Raw genomic sequence first — 14126 nt, forward strand, 5'->3', positions numbered from 1 at the left:
AAGACCTAAAGCAACTAGTAGCTCTTCTGTTCTGTGTGGATTCTGTTCAGGGAAGTTTGCCCTCCACCTTGAGTGAATCTGTTTGCTAAATATCTTAATCATAATCATTCAACTGTACCAAGCATGTTTCATATGTTTTCTTTTTTTGCTATTTGCTTACCGTCGCACCGACACAGATAGGTCTTATGGCGACGACGGGATAGGAAAGGCCTGGGAATGGGAAGGAAGCGGCCGTGGCCTTAATTAAGGTACAGCCCCAGCATTTTCCTGGTGTGACATTGGGAAACCACGGAAAACCATCTTCAGGGCTGCGGACAGTGGGATTCGAACCCACTATCTCCCGGATGCGAGCTCACAGCTGCGCGCTCCTAACTGCCCGGCCAATTTGCCCGGTTTTCATATGTTTAGTGGGTACTGTACGGATGGTTTCGATTAACCTCAATCTTACCTCCATGGATGCGATAAAATTCTGCTCAATGCATTAAAGACAGGTTAGAACTGCATGTTCCCGAGATTTGATCCATAGGTCCCGTGGCTTATCATCTCAGATAAATCCCGGAAGGAAGGGAAGAATAACTCACTCAACTTTCTACTGAAGAAGAATAAATATGCAATAAACAAAACTGAATAGAATGCTAGAAAGACAGGAGGGAAGGCCTGAGTTGTTTATGCTAAGAACAACCTGCCCACTAGTTTCTTAAATACAGTTTGACATGGAGATGTGTTGTCAAAATGGGTATTTGCTCAGTGCTGGTGGGATATTTTTCCTGTTATAGTGTTGGCTATATGATAAGGCCGTTTTCCAGACGTAATTTTATTTCAACTCTAAGATAGTTATATAAAACTTGTAACTTTGCTTGCTGAGAATTCAGCATCCAGTATTCGGGAGACAGCTCTGAAGATGGTTTTCTGAGGTTTCCCCCGTTCTTAAATGATATTTACTTTACGTCTCACTAACTACTTTCTTTTATAGTTTTGCGGATACGCCGAGATGCCGAAATTTAGTCCCGCAGGAGTTCTTTTACGCGCCAGTAAATCTACCGACAAAAGGCTGACGTATTCGGACTCTTCCAAATGCCACCGGACTGAGTCAGGATCGAACCTGCGAAGTTGGCGTCAGAAAGCTAGCCACTGTGCCCGGCGTTTCCCGTTACATCATTTTCACACCACGATCGCTTCCTTCCCCATTCATAGCCCTTTCCTATTCCATCGTCGCCTTTAGACATCAACAACACTTATTCAGAGTACAAATTGTATGACTCTACTATTTTATCAGCTTCTTATCAGAACGGATCAAACTAAGCCTCCGTGGCGCAATCGGCTAGCGCGTTCGGCTGTTAACCGAAAGGTTGGTGGTTCGAGCCCACCCGGGGGCGTTTATGTTTTAAGCTGTTTAATACTATCCCTGCATGAAGTGAAGACCTTTGTATGGTCTAAATACAAAACAGTTTATATCATGTGCGGCCTACGTTCTGAATCACATTTAAGAATTTCCATGTTTTATGAAGAGAGTAAGTCACAGTCCGCCTCTGTGGTGTAGTGGTAAATGTGATTAGCTGCCATCCCCGGAGGCCCGGGTTCAATTCCTGGCTCTGCCACAAAATTTGAAAAGTGGTACGAGGGCTGGAACGGTGTCCACTCAGCTTCGGTAGGTCAAATGAATAGAGGGGGGATTGATTCACTCGATTCCCTCCTCAGATATCCTCGAGGTGGTTTTCCGTGGTTTCCCACTTCTCCTCCAGGCAAATGACGGGATGGTACCTAACTTAAGGCCACGGCCGCTTCCTTCCCTCTCCCTTGCCTATCCTTTCCAATCTTCCAATCCCCCCCCCCCCACAAGACCCCTGTTCAGCATAGCAGGTGAGGCCACCTGGGCGAGGTACTGGTCCTCCTTCCGGGTTGTATAAAACCCCGACCCAAAGTCTCACGCTCCAGGACACTGCCCTTGAGGCGATAGAGGTGGGATCCCTCGCTGAGTCCGAGGTAAAAACCGACTCTGGAGGGTAAGCAGATTAAGAGGAAGAAGAAGAAGAAGAAGAAGAAGATGATATAAATACTGTATTGTCGACTGAAGAGAAAGCGAATGCCAACACGTTTCAATTATATTAGGGGAACACAAGAGTGTGAGTACGCGTTGCTGGCAAATTGAAGTATTTCTGTTAAGTGATTTGTTAAGCAGACTTCTTACTGCTCTGCTGATATATTTACGTGTTTTATCTTTTGCCTCAAGGTCGCGATAAACAGTCTTAAGATATTTTCATAGCAGTTCCGGCGGCTGTGTCCTCGGTAGTATAGTGGTCAGTATCCCCGCCTGTCACGCGGGAGACCGGGGTTCGATTCCCCGCCGGGGAGGTAGTTTTTTCCCGCGAGGGAAAGAGTTAATTGTAGACATGAAGTAATTAATTCCACGTCATACAAAACGCAATCGCTTAACATATTCCCACTAAGATATAATATTCTCTAAAGAAGTTGTATGTATTAAAGGGCCTTTTGATGTACATCTGTAATGCTCGTGAAAAGTGACACAGGTCTTAAAACCTACTTTTATAGGAGAGGCAAGAAGACAGTCTTTGTGAACTGGTCTACAACTACATGCTTTATATTTGAGTACTTCAGTTTCTTATTTATTTAATACTAGTAGTGCGTCCACCTCTGTGTTGTAGTGGTTAGTGTGATTAGCTGCCACCCTCGGAGACCCAGCTTAGATTCCCGGCTCTGCCACGAAATTTGAAAAGTGGTACGAGGGCTGGAATGGGGTCCACTCAACCTCGGGAGGTCAATTGAGTAGAGGTGGGTTCGATTCCCACATCAGCCTTCCTCAAAGTGGTTTTCCGTGGTTTCCCACTTCTCCTCCAGGCAAATGCCGGGATGGTACCTAACTTAAAGCCACGGCCGCTTCCTTTCCTCTTCCTTGTATATTCCTTCCATTCTTCCGATCCCCCCACAATGCCCCTTTTCAGCATATCATGTGAGGCCGCCTGGGCGTTGTACTGGTTATGCCCCCAGTTGTATCCCCAGACCCAAAATCTCACGTTCCAGAGCACTGGCCTTGATGCGGTAGTGGTGGGACATACCAGCTCTGAACGGTAAATTGATTCAGAAAGAAAGAAAGAATACTTAATTTATTTAATAACTATTTCGTGTAACTAGCTTTGTGCAGCACTTGAAAGTGTGGACGGCGTCTATCGTGCACAGGACACTGTGAGTTAATGTGATGGAGAACAATGCGGTGTTCGGTGTACGAGTTTCAGGAATGTTAGGTACAGCATAAACACCCGATCCCATAACCAAGATAAATTACAGATTCCATATCTGTTGTTTTCCTAGCCTTTTCGTAAACGATTTCTAAGAAATTGGAAATTTATTGAACGTCTCCCTTGGTAAGTTATTCCAATCCCTAACTCACCTTTCTATAAACAATTATTTGCCCCAGTTGTCCTCTTGAATTCCGACTTTATATTTTCCTACTGTTAACGACACCACTTAAACTTATTCGTCTACTAATGTCATTCCACGCCATTCTCCGCTGACAGCTCGGAACATACCACTTAGAAGATCAGCTCGTCCTCTCTCTCCCAAGTCTTCCTAGCCCAACTTCTGCAACATTTTTGTAAAGCTAATCTTTTGTCGGAAATCACCCAGAACAAATCGAGCTGCTTTTCCCTGGATTTTATCCAGTTCTCGAATCAAGTAATCCTGGTGAGGATCCCATACACTGGAAACTATTTTGCTATTTGTTTTACGTCGCACCGAGAAAGAGAGGTCTTGTGGCGACGATGGGATAGGAAAGGCCTAGGATTGGGAAGGAAGCGGCCGTGGCCTTAATTAAGGTACAGCCCCAGCAGTTGCCTGGTGTGAAAATGGGAAACAACGGAAAACCATCTTCAGGGCTGCCGACAGTGGGGTTCGAACCCACTATCTCCCGATTACTGGATACTGGCCGCACTTAAACGACTGCAGCTATCGAGCTCGGTACACTGAAACCATACACTAGTTGTGGTCTTACAAGAGACTTACATGCCCTCTCCTTTACATCCTTACTACAACCCCTAAACACCCTCATCTCATAACCATGTGCAGATATCTGTACCCTTTGTTTACAGTCCCATGTATGTGATTACGCCATTGGAGATATTTCCTTATATTAACACCTAGGTACTTACAGCGATCCTCATAAGGAACTTTCACCACTTCAATGCAGTTATTAAAACTGAGAGGACTTTTCTTATTTGTGAAACTAACAACCTAACTTTTATCCCCGTTTATCATCATACCATTTCCTGATGTCCATCTCAGAACATTATCAAGGTCAATTTGCATTTGCTCACAATCTTGTAACTTATTGAATACTCTAAACAGAATAACATCATCTGCAAAAAGCCTTATCTCTGATTCCACTTCTTTACTCCCATCATTTATACACCGGGTGGTTCAATAGCCCCTTATTTTTTTCTCAGATAGGCAACCCAAATAACGCGTATAACTTCAAGATCATTGTAATTTAGTTTCAAGAACACCAAATAACTTGAAATTTCTCCTTATGGTCAATAAGGCTCTACCCTGTCCGCCTCTCTAGTGTAGTGGTTAGTGTGATTAGCTGCCACCCCCGGAGGTCCGGGTTCGATTCCCGGCTCTGCCACGAAATTTGAAAAGTGGTACGAGGGCTGGAACGGGGTCCACTCAGCCTCGGGAGGTCAATTGAGTAGAGGTGGGTTCGATTCCCACCTCAGCCATCCTGGAAGTGGTTTTCTGTGGTTTCCCACTTCTCCTCCAGGCGAATGCCGGGATGGTACCTAACTTAAGGCCACGGCCGCTTTCTTCCCTCTTCCTTGCCTATACCTTCCAATCTTCCCATCCCTCCACAAGGCCCCTGTTCAGCATAGCAGGTGAGGCCGCCTGGGAGAGGTGCTGGTCATTCTCCCCAGGTGTATCCCCGACCAAGAGTCTGAAGCTCCAGGACACTGCCCTTGAGGCGGTAGAGGTGGGATCCCTCGCTGAGTCCGAGGGAAAAGCCGAACCTGGAGGGTAAACAGATACAGATGATGATGATGATGAAGGCTCTACCCTACCTGTGTGTCATCACTGTAAGTTGATCCATAGACCAAGCAAAGGGAAGACTACTATACACAATTCCGCGCCAAATACTAAGGACCCTTCTGCATACATGTGGTTTATTTGCGCCTTAAAACAACACAGGTTCCCTTAATACGATATAATTAATAGGATATGCCACGTGCTCTGTAACGTAAAGAAGTTAAATGAACACTGAAAAGTCATCACTGAATACTTTAACTTTCGAGGTGAAACGGTCATAGCAAGCATCATGTGCGTGCGTGCGTTGACTTCGTGGCTGAATCGGTCAAGGGCTGGTGTAAAACGTGTGTGTGCATCGGCGGCGTAGTGGTTCGAATCTATAATCGGTCAATTTTTCGAACGATAGAAGTGCTCCATTTTAGCGGGGATACAATAATAATCAATAATCTTTTGCTAACGCTTGCCCTCTGATTTGGCGCCTTTCTCCTAAGGATTGGTGGAGGAAGTATTGGGAAGGAAATCAGTCTTTTACAAAAGTAAATTCTCGGCATTTGCCTGGTAATGAAAATGGGAAACCGAGAAAAATCAGTTTCAAGATGTACATCATGGGATTCAAATCCACAATCTTCCAAGTCCAACGCACGCAAATAATAATCTACACCTACCAGGTCACATCATAGCACTTATCATTTCCTCATGATGTATTCCCATGAAGAGTACGTTGGACTGTTGCTAATCTATGGAGAAAGTACGTTTGAATTAAAATGTATGCCACGTGCTTCGAAATGGGAGAAAGTTAAGAAAACACTGTAAATTGGTCAATATTTCGAACACTTGTTACTTGGAATATGCACGGCACTCCACTTCCTACCTGCAGATCATCATGCCGCAGTCTGACCTCTATATGTAACATCGGATAAAACGGTCCTTGTCAGAGCCAAATAAAAATTCACTCTTTGGAACAGGATAATACGGGGCCATATTACAGTCACTGTAAACGGCGTTAATCGAAAAAAAACATGTACCAGCCTGTTAATCGAGCCTACTATCACACAGCTTGGCTGATGCAACAACAGTAAAGCGTGATATAGCCACGCCAACTACCGCGAGCTGCCCTACATCATTAGCACATTGTAGTCCTAGTAGACACTTTCCGTCCGAACGTAAGTTAGTGTTATTCGCAGCTGTCATCGTTTTACACAATCATTATAATTTACGTAATACAACTAACACTGCCGTTAATTATTTCTACCATATCCGCGAGCGTTATATAAATGGTATGGTTGTACTAAGGCCATAAAAAAGGAGGTACTAATATTTTTCAGATGACTATGATATACGCGTTAGTTGGGTTACCTAACTCCGAAAAAATAAGGGGCTGGTGAACCACCCGGTATATAAGAAAATATAAAGGTCCAATAATACAGCCTTCAGGAATTTCCCTCTTAATTATTAGAGGGTCAGATAAAGCTTCGCATCTCTAATTCTCTGAGATCTATTTTCTAGAAATATAGCGACCCATTCAGTCACTATTTTCTCTAGCCCATTGCTCACATTTTTTCCAGTACTCTCCCATGATCCCCCCTACCAAACGTTTTAGAAAGGTCAATCGCTATACAGTCCATCTGACCTCCTGAATCCAAGATATCTGCTATATCTTGCTCGAATCCTACAAGTTGAGCTTCAGTGGAATAACCTTTCCTAACCCCGAACTGCCTTCTATCGAACCAGTTATTAATTTCGAAAACATATCTAATATAATCAAAAAGAATGTTTTCCCAAAGCCTACATGCGATGCAAGTCGAACTTACTGGCCTGTAATTTTCAGCTTTATGTCTATCACCCTTTCTTTTATACACAGCGGCTATTATATCAACTCTCCATTCATTTGGTATAGCTCCTTCATGCAAACTATAACCAAGTAAGTACTTCAGATATGGTAGTATACCTCAACACATTGTCCTTAGTATATCCCCAGAAATCTTATCAATTCCAGCTGGTTTTCTAGTTTTCAGCCTTTGTATCTTATTGTAAATGTCATTGTTATCATATGTAAATTTGAATACTTCTTTAGCATTAGTAGCCTCCTGTATCTGGACATTATCCTTGTAACCAACAATCTTTACATACTGCTGACTGAATAATTCTGCTTTTTGAAGATCTTCACATACACACTCCCCTTGTTCATTAATAATTCCTGGAATGTCCTTCTTGGAACCTATTTCTGCTTTAAAGTACCTATACTGAACCCATGACCTTCGTGTCCCAAGAATTTTCAGTCTTATAGTTACCACATGAGGCCCCATGTCAATCGTAATGAGAAGCTTGAATATATATTTATATCGCAGAGGCGACACGAGGCAGGAAGATGGCTGCTTTCTTTGCCACGCTATGTGACGTCATCCGCACGTGTCGAAGGTGGATGGATACAGAAGAAAGTTTTGGTTAAATAAGTATATTTAAATAAAGGAATTAGCAATGAACGTAGTATAATGAGTGTCCTGTAGTTATCTGTAAGACAATTCGTCTTTAGTAAGATAGATTTGAGATTGCTAAGCCATTTCCGTGGATTTTTTTTATGAAGGACGCGCGTGTCTATTTTACCCACGCCAAGTCGTCAGAATATAGTGCCTATCAAATGAGGTCAATTAACCAGTTATATTGGTATGAGATGTCTTTAAATGTTCATAAACAATATCACTAGCAAGTTAGCAAGTACTTGGTCACAGCAAAAACTGTTTAAAATACATTTCCACAAAAGTCGGAAAAGTACGCAAATTTTCTTGGCGGCAAGAGAAAATGCCTGAGAGGGGGAACAGAATCTATAAATATAAGGGGACCCCATATTGAAATCACCTTACACTGTATCATTGAAGCTCGCGGGAGAGGGTTATACTGTTGAGTCAATCGATCGTCGAGTGGAGGTAGATTTTTTATCACAGAATTAATCTGATGCAAAGGTACCGAAGTAATATTGGTGAAAATATAATTATTGTGTTGTCAAGAAAAGTATTTCGTGTGCGGCAACAAATACAATCATTCGCGTTCGATCTGCCAAGACACCGAGTGAAGGGCATTTCTTTTTTTATGCTTTGTCTTTCAGGAAAGAAACAAGAATAAAACCAAATGTGAAGCCAGAAATATTAAAATGGCTAAATAAATGCCAGAGGATTGCTGGTGAGCCAAAAATGGAAGCTGACGTGCAGTTAAGGTAGGTGGAATGTCATCTTACCGCCTATTATATCTTGGTTTTTGATATTAAACTTATACGTATGTGTAATGGGTATTTATGACGCAGTTTGGTCACACATTTGTTTCGTGAATGTCAGAAATATGACGAAAGGTCATTTGCTTTCTTTTTCTACTTGGATAAATTTAGTAAATTATTACGAGTGCCGTGTAATTTGTTGTAAGTAGTCAATGATGAGGGTTACAAAGTGATATCACGTCCAAAGTAGATCGTCATTTCCGTGAAGTTATTGCCTGTATTTTGTGGTGTCAAGTTAAAATGTTTTTATCCGACGTAACATTTTTCTATTTGAATTGATGGAGGCGGCGCAAGATATCCGTGATTACCAAGTTTCAATCGGGTGTAAGCGCGCTGTCGTGTTGAGTAATGCAGATCGGTGAATACCTGTCACGAAGGGTAATGTGTACGTTTAGACTGTGTCTGATTGACAATAAATAACAGTAAAATTTGTCAGTCATCTTTTTTGAAAATCCATTAAAAAACACTAGATCGTGTTATGTGAAGTTGTTTACTATTAAAGTATTGTGCATAATTATGCGTCGTGGATTCTAGGGATTATTATTCCATTCTTTTATCACTGAGATTTGTCGAGTTTGAGACAAGAGGTTAGATTTGTGGTACGAATTGAGGTAGGATTTGTGAATCAGGTGATTGGAAGCCTGTAAATGACGCCGGGACTTCTGCGTGAGCCCGAGGAAGATATTTGTATAATGTTTGGGATGGGAAAGTGTGATAGAATCCACGTAAGTGTTAATTTGCGACGTGTATAATTATTGAATGCCATCTTAAAAGTAAATCTATGTGCATATCTGTTTGGGTCAGGAATGTTGTATTTATAATTCTATTTGCGAAGTCGAAGATTTCATTCTTGTGAGACCAGTTAAGCGTGAACATAGGACAGGTGTTTTGTTTCAAAGAGCTGACAAGGAGGGTTGCTTGTTTCCGATGCCGACAGCTGATCGAGGGTTTGCAGCTCGAATATAGCGGTATTTGTGCTGCCTATTACGTGTTGAAAATGAGAATGTATTCTTTAGAAGGGGATCGTAACTTTGCGAGAACTAGTTGAAATTTTCATCCGGGAGTAACGTGTAAGTTATTAATAGTAATTTGTTTAACCGAGATTTGAATGTATATTGGAAACCACGAAGTTAGTCTATAATGAGCGAATTCAGCCAATTTCAGGGTGCCCAAAATAGAGTGATGGTAGTAGTGATTGATTTATTTTGGAGGGGTGCCCAAAGGTTTACGAAAATGTCATGGTAGGATATGACATAGTAATTGGCTTACATTTTACGCCGAGTTACTTATGCAGATTTTTGTTTTGTACTTAATTATTAGGGTTATCCAAGTATTAATAATTGCTAGTATTAGATTAAACGTAAAGTGTGATGTTATGAAACAGGACATAATACTGGAAATAAATGATGTAAATTTTCTTCCAGTTGCACGATAACAAAAGACGATAAACAGGATAGAGGAATTAAAATTAATTTGAGTAGGGACTTGTTAAAGAAACCATTCGTCCGCGGAGATAGAATTTGTTGTTAATTAAGATTCATAAAATCATTTCGACTTATTAAATTATTAAACTCAGTGGAAACAGTATTTATAAAATAACTTAAAACCAAGTGAATAACTTGAAGGTGCATTCTGGAAATCTTAGTTTATTTTTCTGGAAAAGTTCGAATATTAACGTAACGCTTAAGGGGACATATCCGAAGGTAATGGATTTTGCTGCCACAAAGTATTGTGAGCGTTGTTGTTGTTGTAGTATTTAACTTTGATTGATTGAGCATTAAATGTGCTGGGATTAGTAAAGTGGAAACTTTGATCATCAACCGATGTAACTAAATTGTGTTTAGCCTTCAGCTTAGAAACTTGGATGGTCATGGGGTCATCAACCTCAGTGACTTAGATTAAGGCCATATGCCACTATAGCATCATTTTATTTGCGGTCATCATCCATAATGACTTTAAAGTAAGTTAGAAGTTTAGATGTCGGTCCATGGCATAGTCGCAGGTCACCTCGATTCAATTAAGGGTCCATGCCGTACATCCACTGTGTAGCACACACCGATTGGACTGCCTTAATTATACCCAGAGTACAGAGTTCGTGTTACGAGGGCTGGGCCATCACGAATCATTATGATGGTACATGCAGTCTCATATGCAAGCCAAAGTTGAGGATTTGCAGACTTTCTTTACTTCATTCATAATTTGTGACAATGGTTTCTCGTAAGGATGCCCATCAGGGAGTTAAGTCAAAGGCTCAAACCAGTATTCTGCTCCTCTGCGTTGTAATTATTGTGGTGTTGATTGGACAAGATGAGTCCAAATTATATATTGATTTCTAAAAGTTTTTCTTGCTATTTCTTTAATAAACACAAAATATTTCCTGAATATACATTTCATTCGAGTAGCTAGATTAAGTAATGACACCCCACCTTACCTCAGCAAGTAACGAAAAGCCCATAACGACCCAAGAGACAGATCTCATGCTAGTTGCTGATAGGTAAGGATGGTAGGTATCGTTTATGGACCACCAAGGGTTCAATACATATCCTTCCATTTTTCACAAAAATTTGTATGACTGCCAACTAGGCTTGCTATTATGTTATCCTTAGCTGACTTCTTGGCTAAATTCAATTTCCTAGTTAGTTCCTTCAAATTCTCCTTACTTCCACAGCCATTTCTAACACTATTTCTTTCCAATCTGCACCTCCTTCTTAGACTCTTTATTTCTCTATACTGATAAAGTGGGTCTTCACCATTCCTTATCACCTTCAGAGGTACATATCTGTTTTCAAATTACTCAACAACTGCTCTAGACCCATCCCAGAGTCTGTTTACATATTTATTTACCGTTTTCCACCGATCACAGTTACTTTTTTAAACTCCCTCATGGCTGCTTTATCAGCCATATGGTACTGCTTAATAGTCTTACTTTTAAGACCTTCCTTTCCATCACATTTGTTTTCAACCACCTCGGTTTCTCTATACAGCTCATCTGGTTTTACCAGCACCACATCCGGGATATTCTTCCCTCTAGTTAGTTCCATCACTTTCTGAATCAGTTGTCCTTCCCTTCTTAACTTATTTGCCATTTGTTGGTCGTGCTTCCTGTCGTTCGCATTAACTTCCCAATTGACATTTGGTAAATTCAGATCTCCCGCTACAATCACAATCATTTCCATATCGTTACCCACATAGCTGATTATCTTATGAAATAATTCTGAATCAGCGTCAGCACTACCCTTTCCAAGTCTGTACACACCAAAGACATCAAGTTGTCTATTATCTTTAGAAATGAGCCTTACACCTAGAATTTAATGTTTTGCCATCTTTAACTTTTTCGTACTGGTACCTTACAAATTATTCCTTCACCAGAAATAATACTCCCAATACACTATCTCTGCGATACACACTTCAGTTCCGTGAGAAAGTGTTGCATCCATTATATCATTTCTCAGCCATGATTCAAGTCCTATTACATTATCTGTAAGTATATATCTATTCAGTTACGTAATTAAGTTTTTTCACATTACTTGTACAGTTAAACACTAACATTTTCATGTCATCCCTACTTGACTTCCCAGATCCCTGTACCCTTGTCACCGCTACCTAGACCACACCATTTCCCTTAATGTATCCCCTATAACCCTTCTAAACAAATTTCCAAACTTATACGTACCACTGCGCTTTAAGTGAATGCCATCTGAGCGCAGACCCGTATCTCCTACCCACCCATTAGGATCTAGAAATCTCACTCCCAGTTTCCCACATAACCACTCCATAGTCTAATTTAAATCCCCAGTCACCCTCAGTCAGTATCCCTCCTGCAGAGTATTCCACTGATAACAATTTCCGCTTCCTTAAACTTTACCTGTGCAGCATTTACCAAATCCCACATATCGCCAACTATATTGGTACTTATACCTGCTTGACTTACGTTGTTGGTACCAACGTGACACAATACCACCTTCTCCTTTCCCTCCCCTTTCCCTTCTAATTTCCTCAAATTCTGTCTCAACCTAATTCCTGGATAACACTTTACCCAGGTTCCCTTTCCTCCACACAGTTTCCCCACATGTCTAACAAGGGAATCCGCCATGACCAAAGCCTGAACCTCAACCCTACTCACCTCATTTGATCCCCTCCCCTCCTGGTCAGCTCTGTCTTTCATGACAGCTGCAGAAGCTACTTCCTCCTCCCTTTTCTCTCTCCCATGACCCTGTTCCACCTGCCTTTCCCTGTCCTCTACTCTACATCTCCCTTTCTTACCTTTTCCTTCCTTCTACTTCCACACTTCTCAGCAACAGTTCCCTGTTCCTCATCTTCCCTCTGTTGTTCTACCTGCAATGACTGGTACTGATTTCTCACAAACACCTGTCCTGAATTCTGATCATGAATACAGCCCTTAGCCTGCAATCTCCTTCCCCTTAGAACATTACACCACCTGTCTTCTTCTCACCCCCCCTTTCCTTCCCATTCCTCTTTTACACCTACTTTATCCTGTACATTGTTTGAGGGAGGCCTACCTTCCTTTCCTATTTTACACCTACTTTATCCTGTACATTGTGTGAGGGAGGCCTACCTTCCTTCCTGTCTTCTGAGAGAATCCTAATTATCTCCCTCAAACTCTCCAACTCCTTCCTCATATCCCTTAATGCCTGGCCACACCCACAGTTCCTACACCGGCACCCCTTAGCCAATCTTGACGAAAAAATGAAAGGAGAAAGAGAAATAAAATAACTTATTATATGCAAAAAGAATGAAAGGAAAGAAATGTCTAGGATAGTACATAAAAGTCACTCGACAATAAGTTAATTAATATATTACTACACTAGAATACTACTTAGTCGTACTCTATATTTATCCTACAACACCCTAACAGGATAAAAACTGCCGTTAATTACTGAATACCAAAAGAAATACACAATTCTAAACTACAGATAAGCCTATCCTAATTACAACAGAATTCTAGTAAGAGAGTTACTACGGATACCTCTACTATACTACGCAAATATTTTTCAGTAATAGAATAAGCACGCTAATTTCTAATAAGGTACTGCTCGTATACTAAACTACACTACATTAACGTGTAACTACGGTCAGACGTATCCTAATTACAATTTGTTACTACTAAGCACAAACGGAAATGAAAATTGCAAGTTTGAAATTTATAAGAACTGCTCAAACATTACCAACAAGGCTTAATGCGTAGACAAATTCAGCCATGGAACCGAACAGTTTTTAAAATCTAACGTGCTGATATCTAAATACCTCTTTATATTATTGTACCGGTTGGTACACCTATACGCCGCACATTTGAATTTTTTGCCTTAAAGTATTCTTCTACAGCTGAAACTGTGAACTTTAACGCTGAATTAATTCAACCGTTTATCTGAAGATGTCACTGTGTTAATTCGAATTGTTTTTGTTTACTAATTATCAAGAAGTGTGGACATTCTCTCACAGATGTCTCTACCAAATCTATGATCACGCACCCTGGTGCGAAGTGATGGAACTTTTCTTGAAGATATTTTATACTCATAAGTTTTTCCTATAACTAAATTTCGTTCTTTCATTTGTAGGTTGGCAATATAAATCTTTCTTTCCGCCAGTTTTGAACTTAGCCAATCCCGAATTTCTTTAATTAATTTTGGACCAATCGTGTTCTTCTTCTTCATATGTGATGTGTAAACTTTAGCCGACCAATAAACGCATGTGGGTGTGTCTTAATTATTCGTGAAAGGTTTCGAATCTTCCCCGAGAGTATAAAAACTGCTGATTTTCCGGGCTCTCCGCCACTCGTACAACATCTAGCTTAGTGTATAGCAGG

At 41.0% G+C, this 14126-nt stretch overlaps 2 non-coding genes across 2 annotated transcripts; both read left to right on the forward strand.

The window, feature by feature from the left end:
- Positions 1 to 1302: 1302 nt before the first annotated feature.
- On the forward strand, positions 1303 to 1376 carry TRNAN-GUU (transfer RNA asparagine (anticodon GUU)). The gene has a single exon. It is a non-coding gene; the product is annotated as a tRNA-Asn (tRNA).
- Positions 1377 to 2280: 904 nt separating this feature from the next.
- On the forward strand, positions 2281 to 2352 carry TRNAD-GUC (transfer RNA aspartic acid (anticodon GUC)). The gene has a single exon. It is a non-coding gene; the product is annotated as a tRNA-Asp (tRNA).
- Positions 2353 to 14126: the final 11774 nt, after the last annotated feature.

Source organism: Anabrus simplex, chromosome 5, assembly GCF_040414725.1.
Source record: "Anabrus simplex isolate iqAnaSimp1 chromosome 5, ASM4041472v1, whole genome shotgun sequence".
NCBI classification, from domain to species: domain Eukaryota; kingdom Metazoa; phylum Arthropoda; class Insecta; order Orthoptera; family Tettigoniidae; genus Anabrus; species Anabrus simplex.